Below are 7,003 nucleotides of genomic sequence, written 5' to 3' on the forward strand. Positions count from 1 at the left end.
AGCCCGACGCGGGGCTCGAACCCACGGACCGTGAGATCATGACCTGAGCCGAAGTCGGACGCTTAACCGACCGAGCCACCCAGGCGCCCCTGTGTTCACTTTTTTAAACATAATTTTGTATTTAGATTTCTGTATTCCTTTTAAGTTTCAGATTCCACAGGACCTGAATCACTCCGGGAGTCAAAATATACATGGTGGTGGAGACTGGGGGTGTGGATACCCTCAGGAGAGTGTACTGAGGGACAGGAGAATGAGAACAAGAACAGAAATCTAATTTTGGGAAACTAAGGAGCAGGCGGAGGAAGAGGAGCCCATGAAGCTGATGGAAAAGGAGCAGCTGGGGAATGAAGACCGTAGTGAAAAGGGGTATCACAGAGACCACATGAGTCAAGTTTTACGAAGGAAGTGGCTAACAGTGTTCAGTGCCACAGCATGGCCATAATGGGAGTACTGACAATTGGTCACTAGGTTTAATCTCAAACAGCCCTGGCCGTTGCAGTGAAAAGTGAGGGCCAAAGAGAAAAGCCCCACTTGCACTAAGTTAAATAATGGATTTCGGATGGGTGAAGATAAAGTGCAGACAAAATTTTCCTGATGTGTGGTTGTGAGGAGGATACCACAGGGTAGAAATGGAGCAGGACTAAGTGTGGAGACAGCCTCTTCATTCAGAAGTGGAGGACGTGAGCATTTGTAACTGTCCATGAAAGCTGACAGGAAGGGGCTTTACTTACCTCAGGAGGAGCATGAACTCCAGGACAGACATAGGCAGCCTCACAATTTTACTTGTTACATTGAATAACTTTAACATAAACCTAAGTCATGACCTTGCTTCAGTCTTTCTGATTTTTAACAAGATATTTCTGTTAGTTTTAGCATTATTCTTCCTTTCTTCCGAGGCCCAAAGAACCACTACAAGGTGTCCTTTGGCACTTTTCTTTCCCTGTCAGACTGTGCCCTTTACCTGTTTTTATTTTATTTTACTTTATTTTATTTTCTTTTATTTTATTATGTTTATTTTTGAGAGAGAGGGAGAGACACAGAGCGTGAGTGAGGGAGGGGCAGAGAGAGAGAGGGAAACACAAAATCCAAAGCAGGTTCCAGGCTCTGAGCTGTCAACACAGAACCATGAGATCATGACCTGAGCTGAAGCCGGGTGTTTAACCGACTGAGCCACCCAGGCACCTCTCTACCTATGGCTCTCACCTGCTGCTGCATGATTTCTCCAGCTCTCTTCCCTGGGACCTGGCCACTGCGTTTCTCACACATTGGTTCTCAGTTTCTAAGTTTCAGCTGGCCCCATTTTAGCAAGTCTTGTCTATTTTACATATAGTGATATTTTATATGTATTTTATTTTGTATTTTATATTATATATAGTATGCAGTAATATTAATTATCAGCAATTTATATGCTATAGTTCTTTTAATTGCATAGTTTACACAAGGCAAAAATTATTTTCTCTGTGAAAATACTTTATGAGCTGCTGTAGAAAACTGCTGTCTTTCCAGTTTATGGCACACTTTCTGAAGACTTAAATTTTTTTGTGTTTTCTACACTGCTTACTTCAGGATTGTTAACTCAGTGAGAAATTCTTAAAACTCAACTGATCAGATGATAGTTATTCAACACTTATGAATATACAATTATAGTGTTTCCACATGGACTTAAATGTTCCTTCATGTTTCAGAGCTAATGATTTCATTTTACTTAATTACAGAATGAGAGAGTGTTTTTTGCTTATATTTAGACTTTTTTCAAGGTTATTGATTTCAAAAATAAATCTTCTAAATTGATTAACACTTGCTTTCATGTTCTTTTTTTTCTGAGTCTTTACTCCTATCTGAAATGGAGGTATTATGAAACACAATTTGTATGGACTTAAAAATAACCAATTGAAATAAGCAATTCATTTCAAAAGACAGAAACTTAAGCAGAAACAGAGTTCCTGCAGTGGATGTGTGCGTGCATTCACATATACAGATAACCTTAGATTTTCAATGAAGTTCTAAATATACTTAAAATCACTACCTAATGATACTTTTTACTCTCCATTGGTCTACCACTTAACATAAAAACAACATTTGGGAAAATGGCTTTTTATCTGATTTAAAACAGAGCTCATGATTTGAAGTTTCCAATCAATCTTTAACCTTCTAGTGTTAGGGTTTATTTACTCATTTTAAGACCACTTCTAGCAAAAAGAAGATCCTACAAAAGAATCTATAGAATTGTTGGGCAGTAAATAATACTAAAAAAAAAACTTGTAATAGATCGATCATAAATTCAACATTTAAAATCTCCCTTGAAGTGCTCCTGGTTTTTAATAATGGATTTTTGGTATGATCCCATGAAAGATTTATGTCCAGATATGAAACAAACACTGCTTTGAACGATTAATTTTAAAATCTAGTTTTCCTGCTAAATAATAGGAATTCCCCCTGTGTTTTCTGTTTGTAAGAAGTAAGGAGAACCAGTCTTATGATTTTGAATTCATGATTATGTCTTTGTGGTAAACATGGCATATTTGGAAAGTAGGACAAAGACAATACTCCAAAGGCATCACGCACAAAAATATTTACTTTTTAGAGGCCTAAAAGACCACTTTAAAAATAAGATATTTTATTTAAAATCTGGGGGCATCCGGGTAGCTCTGTCGGTTAAGAGTCTGACTTCGGCTCAGGTCATGACCTCATGGTTTTTGAGTTCGAACCTCACATTGGGCTCTGTGCTGACAGCTTAGAGCCTGAAGCCTGCTTCAGGTTCTGTGTCTCCCCCTCTCTCTGCCCCTCTCCCACTCACACTCTGTCTCTATCTCAAAAATAAACATTAAAAAATTAAAATCTATATGAAATAAATGCAATAATATTTAATATATCTACATTATGAAAAGTTTGACTTTTTAAAATCAGTTTTAAAAAGAGCCAGATATTTATTATATTCTATATCTGAGCCATCATTATTCACAAAATTAACAATCCAAATATTACAATTTATTTCCTAAATGCACAAAAAGTTAAAAGTATTAGAACAAAAAATACATCATATTTTTAAGAAACTAACTGCTTTAAAATTCGTTATCTGTAAAAACATGTCAGCACAATGATGTTTTATGTGAGATATCCAGGAATAGATAATTATACAATCATTACTCAAGAAAAGAATGTGAATTGAATAAGACAGTTTTCTTTTCTCAGAAATATTCATAGCTGGTTTTAATCTAGATAGAACACATAACACAAGGCATAAATATTTAATGACTAAACAATAACCTGATTAAACTTTGTTGGTTTTTTTTCTTCCTCTACCAGACATTCAATCCTGTTTTTGCATCTTAAATAAAATAAGGAGAAAAAACAATGTGGTTTCTTAAAGAAATGAGGTCATTTAAAAAGTGTTATTTTCCTGTTATACTTGGAAACACACAAATGTCTATTCATTTATTGTTAGAGTGAATTACACGTATACATTTTATGTTCAAACACACACTATAAGTAGTAATTGTATGAAACTATAAAAATTCTTCTGAAATGGCAAAGCTGAAGTAAATAGTTGTCATTTGATATTCATTCCTGATGATTTCTCATTAAAATGAAATGGCAAATCTGACAAAACAATAAGAGGAACATAGAATGAGCGACTCTTTATTCATGTAATAATTGATTACTATTGTGACAACATCCCACCTTTTTCACATGGTTGTGAAAAGGTTTCACTTTAAATTAATTGGCATCACCGTGAAATAAATTACTTGACTGTGTCGTTGGGAAGCAAATCAGGCCCACATTAGATATAATTGAGGTGAAACTGTTATATAGGAATTGTGTGGGTGAAGGCTGGAGATCAAGTTTTTCCATAGGAAAAAAAATGTGAGAAAGGCTAATGATACTGAGACCAAATTGTTTTTATTTTTAAACAGAATTTCCTTCTCCTTCTCCTTCTCCTTCTCCTTCTCCTTCTCCTTCTCCTTCTCCTTCTCTTTCTCCTTCTCCTTCTTCTCTTCTCCTTCTTCTTTCTTTTGTTTACAATGCAGAGGTTTTTTGGTTTGGTTTAGTTCAGTTTCAGTTTTTCAACAATGATTCATATTGATTGCTTATGTTAGGACATACATAATTGGGAAGATTAGCTGACCAGCATCCACTTAAACAAAAGGAAGTCAAATCAATCTAAATTTCAAGTCCAAAGAAATAGACTTGAAAGTTTCTTGAATTTTCAAGTAAGAAATCTAGTCTTTTTTCCAGATTTATGAGCCAGAGTGCTACTATTGTTTAAAAGCCGAGATGATACTAAGTTTATAAGAAAGGATATCATAAAAGGAAACAGATTTTTTTTCTCTGCCTTTATTATACCAAGAGTAGTCTCATCGGAAATACTACAGACACACACACTAATTACTGCACCACAAAAAATTAGGAAGACTCTAGAGAAAAGTAAAGCAATGAAGGTGAGTAGAGTGAATTCTGTATATAGATAAACTAAAAAAAAGGCTTGGGAAGATAAAGTTTGACACTAGCTCATTTTTGCAATGCCCTAAAGGTTTTAGATTTTTACAGTATAGTATTAATTTAAAAAATCTGTTGATTTTATTTTTAGGCTGAAATAGATCCTTTTTAGGCAAATACAAGAAACCATATTTGCATAAAATTATAAGATTAAGTAATCGTTATTAACGAATTCTTGCTATTTGATATTCAAATAAATTCGAAAGGATTTTGAATAAATTCATGGATTTTAGATCCACAATGGGTTGTTAAAGGAGCTAGGATTTTTTTAGGAGTATATAATTTAATTTGTTTACATCTGATCTAATGGAGTTCAAACATAATTGTTTTAAAATATATTCTGTAGGAACTGTCAGAAAATAGAAAACATTGTGCCTGAGAAAACTCTTAAATTTGAAGGTTACATCTATATCAATATCTTGTAATTTTATTACTATTCTACTGCTCAGCTTAGTTTTTAATAGAAGCACTTCATTTCTTAAAGCCAATGACATATTTTTAGAAAATGACATTACACAATCATTGAATATTTAAATATTTTACCAGGAATGTGAATGTTGTTATCATTTTTTGCAAGTTAATCTTTTTTATTTAAAAATTCCAGTCATAAAATCACTCATCAATGGTAACTGATGAAATCAAATAACATATGGAGTGAAAGAGACATAAATAGAGCCACATGTGGAAGTTATACATCTGATATTTTACTGAAAATTGTCACTACCGAGTGTTCCAAAAACCTGATTTTTTTATTCCAAACATATGCAATTGTTCCTTTTTCTGTCCTATTAAATCAGAAAACCTACAATTATAGCTTGGGATGGAGAATGAGTGGGGGAAATGAGAGGAAAGCATGGCTACTTAAGGCCTTTGGTTGAGATCTAATACTGGTCCTGCAGCTCCCAATTTTTCAACAAATTGTTTTGACACCTAGTGTATTTTTGCTCATTACCAATCATCTTCTACTTCTCTAGTTCTATAAGTTTGATTTGTGGCTTCCTATGCATTGTTAGAGAAAACCTAAGAGGCAGTCATTCAACATGAAATCTTACTCTGTGATAACAAGAAAAGTTGCAGACAGTATAAAAAAGCAATTTGAATATTCAGTGGAAGGAAGAGTGCCTGGGTATTTGAGGATTTGTAGTAATTTAGATTCCCTGGCCTAAGCACAGTTCTAACAGGGAAGGAGTCTACACTGCTTCTGCAGGGACAAGAGCCAATATGGTGCTGTGGGAGAGAAGCACTGTTCTCACGGGCTCTGCCACTTAACAGCTGTGTTATTAGAGGAAATAACTGAGATCTCGTGTTTTTTTTGTGTGTCTAAGAGGAAGGATGTGATTTTAGTTTCTAAGTTTCCTTCTAATTTTTAAAATGTTTTTCATCTCTGGGAATAATTTTTTTTTCTCCCTGGAAATAATTTTAAGTTTCCTATTTAAATAGAGAATAGATTAAGGTTGGAACTTTCAGAATAAATGATGAAAAGTGTGTAACTATGTTCCACTAAGTGCACCTTTAAGATGCACTGAATACTTTACAATCAGTTTTTATTATGCTTTCCTTTAAAGAATTTGCAAATGTACAGGCAATATTCCATTCGCATGTGCTTAAATGTTTACTTTTCATGACAAATAGAAGACAAAATTTTGTCTGTCAAATGAATACTTTGTGGAAACACGAAGTTAGTCATGCTATTTGCCCTCCATTTTTAAATATTCAAATAATCTCCAAATTGGAGTTATTAACAAAAATAAATAAATCTTTGCAAATAAAATGGAAACAGAAGATTTTTCTAGAATCTTTATAGCTTCTTGTCTTGACATAAAATTATTCATACTTATTCATATTTATGTATAGAAAGAAACAGTTTTAGGAATATCTCAAAAAATGCATTTTGAAAATTTCTTTGAGTTCCATAAACAAGTTCCAGCACTGAATGAGTGAATAGATGCTTAAGTCCCTAATATATATATATATATATATATATGCACATATATATATATATATGTGCATATATATATATATTTTTTTTATTTTGTGGCACAGTTACTACTATGCAGTTCATTCTATAAGGACTTATCTGTCCATTCATCCATTTTATTCATCCTCTTTCCTTATGTCCTTATAAATCTAAGAAAATCAGTCCTCTGTGCCCTGAAGACCTTTTCTACACATATGCCTATATGCTGCCATTGAATTGAACCAATTGATATATTTTGACAAAGTTAGATCCATGGTGTTATTATCTATATATGCACACATTCTTGCAGTTTTCTTTTTAATTAATCTAACAGCCATAGTAGTTTAGATAATCACCACATTGTTATGTGGCAAATCTTGATTGAAAGGAAATAGTTGAATGCACTAAATGGAGGGTTGTGTTTTGGTTCAGAATTTCTCTTTTTACAGAAGGTTTTGAATAATGTAAATGGAATTTAAAATCACATATATGGTGCTAAACAAGCTCACACTCAGCAACACAAAGATATATAGTTCTTGAATTCATAAT

The sequence above is a fragment of the Panthera leo genome, chromosome F3, assembly GCF_018350215.1.
Source record: "Panthera leo isolate Ple1 chromosome F3, P.leo_Ple1_pat1.1, whole genome shotgun sequence".
NCBI classification, from domain to species: domain Eukaryota; kingdom Metazoa; phylum Chordata; class Mammalia; order Carnivora; family Felidae; genus Panthera; species Panthera leo.